The sequence below is a fragment of the Monodon monoceros genome, unplaced genomic scaffold (genome assembly GCF_005190385.1).
Source record: "Monodon monoceros isolate NGI ecotype Baffin Bay Population unplaced genomic scaffold, NGI_Narwhal_1 Super_Scaffold_11, whole genome shotgun sequence".
In the NCBI taxonomy this organism is placed as follows: domain Eukaryota; kingdom Metazoa; phylum Chordata; class Mammalia; order Artiodactyla; family Monodontidae; genus Monodon; species Monodon monoceros.
Window position 1 is genome coordinate 73,770,852 of NW_021703767.1, and position 2,047 is coordinate 73,772,898.

General features: G+C 43.6%; 1 protein-coding gene across 1 annotated transcript in view; it reads left to right on the forward strand.

Annotated features, from left to right (window-relative positions):
• TMEM44 (transmembrane protein 44) overlaps positions 1 to 2,047 on the forward strand; it is a 35,541-nt gene that overhangs the window by 28,624 nt on the left and 4,870 nt on the right. The gene's annotated exons all lie outside the window — the stretch shown is intronic.

The following is a 2,047-nucleotide window of genomic DNA, read 5'->3' on the forward strand; positions in this document are numbered from 1 at the left end:
TCTCACTGTTGTGGCCTCTCCTGTTGCGGAGCACAGGCTCCGGACGCGCAGGCTCAGCGGCCATGGCTCACGGGCCCAGCCGCTGCGCGGCATGTGGGATCCTCCCGGACCGGGGCACGAACCCGTGTCCCCTGCATCGGCAGGCGGACTCTCAACCACTGCACCACCAGGGAAGCCCTGGGCAATCTTTATTTTGGGTTTTGAAAAAATTTCTATACAAAAATGAACAAATTTTGCTCTTGAAACAGGGAAAAGACTACACAAATGTTTATTTATTTTTACTTCTTTGTGGGGGGTGGAGAGAGACCTCAGTTACAAAGATTTGAGTTAATTGTATTCCCTAGGCACATTATCATTAGTTTAGAAAGTAACTTAAAAAAGAAATCCCGGCTACTACTTCCACTAGAGGGCACTCTTCTGAAATTTTAGATTGTTTGTGATGCTGAAGATTTTGAAAAGGAGGTTTCAAGGTTTCATTTCAAATTCAGTTGGAGGACTCTTAAACTTTTTTATTTGTTTGCTTGTCTTTAAATACACTTTTTCTTTTGGAATAATTTTAGATTTACAGAAAAGTTGCAAAGGTAGGACAGAGAGTTCCTGTATACCTTCACCCAATTCCCTCTGACGTTAACATCTTGCACCACCATGCTGCATTTGTCAACACAGAGAAATTAACATTAGTACATTACTATTAACTAAAGTACAGACTTTATTTGGGTTTCACCAGTTTTTCTATTAATGTTCTTATTCTTAGCATATTTTCTTTCATCTCTCTTTTTATTTCTATTACATTTGCAGAAGTTATGTAACTTTTTCCACCTGTGTTGTCATCAACATTTCCGTCTTTTGCAGTGTGTGTGGAAACATCATTTTTCGTAATTTTGTGTGTTCTCCATTTAATCTTTTTTTTAGTTTATGTTTTCCCCAGCAGGATGTCATTAAAAGATGAATGCTGTGGAATTATCACGGTTTTGTTAGGTATTAATGGCATTGTGCTTAGGAGTTTTTAAGTCCTTATCTATGAGATACATACTGAAGTATTTACAGATGAAATTATTTACTTTAAAATACTTCAGCAAATAAAAAATTGGGGGAGCTAGAGCAAATGAAAGAGAATATGTCCACAGGTGTTCATTAGATTATTCTTTTGCTTTTGTGTATGACTGAAAATCTTATAATTAAAAAGTTGTTCAAAAGAAAAAGACATGGTACAGCTGAAGTCAGTGGTGACTCAAGTTTTCTAGGTCCATTCTGTCCTCCCGTGGAACGGGGGAAGGAGTTCATAGGTACCAGGCAGGAAGCATGTGACCTGAAGGGGGTGGGTGGGAGAGGGAGGGAAGAGGGAGAAACTGGGGAGATGACTCTCAAGCTTCATTTCTGCCACCCACATCCCCATATCCTGCCCTCCCTCCTGCAGCGGCCACCATGTCCTACCCAGCAGGGGGCAGGGAATTCTTGTGGGGGGCACTGACCAAGGACCCAGCTTTGGTGCCCCTTCCCTGCCCTCCTCAGTTTCAAGGTTGGACCTCTGCCCTTCACCTCCAGTCTGCCAGGTGCCCTGCCACTGAGCTTGGGGCACAGCTCTGCCAGCACAGCCTGGGTCAGACCTCTCTGCCTGGCTCCACCCCTACCTCCAGCTCTGACCCAGAATGGGACTTGTGCAGGCCCCAGAGCAGAGCCCCATCTCTGGGCTAGCAGTGATCAGTGGACAAATAGAGGTGTTCAATAAAGTTTTTATAATCTTAACAGATACACAGCTGCACACACGCACACACGTACAGATTCACGTAACAGACTTGGCTGAGTGCATTCCGCCAGCCCTGCCAGTCCTGAAGACTCAAAGTTGAGTCAAACTGCAGCCCTCAAGGGGCTCAGAAAAACCAAACAAAAGCAAACAAACAGAAGTTGTTCAAAATGGAAATTTTAAAAGAATTGAACAGTAGGGGCTTTGTTTCAATGTGACAATAAAGCCAAATCCTGTGTATTGTGCAGATTGGCAGCAGTTCAGCGTAACAGACATACACAGATCAGCGTAACAGACATACAC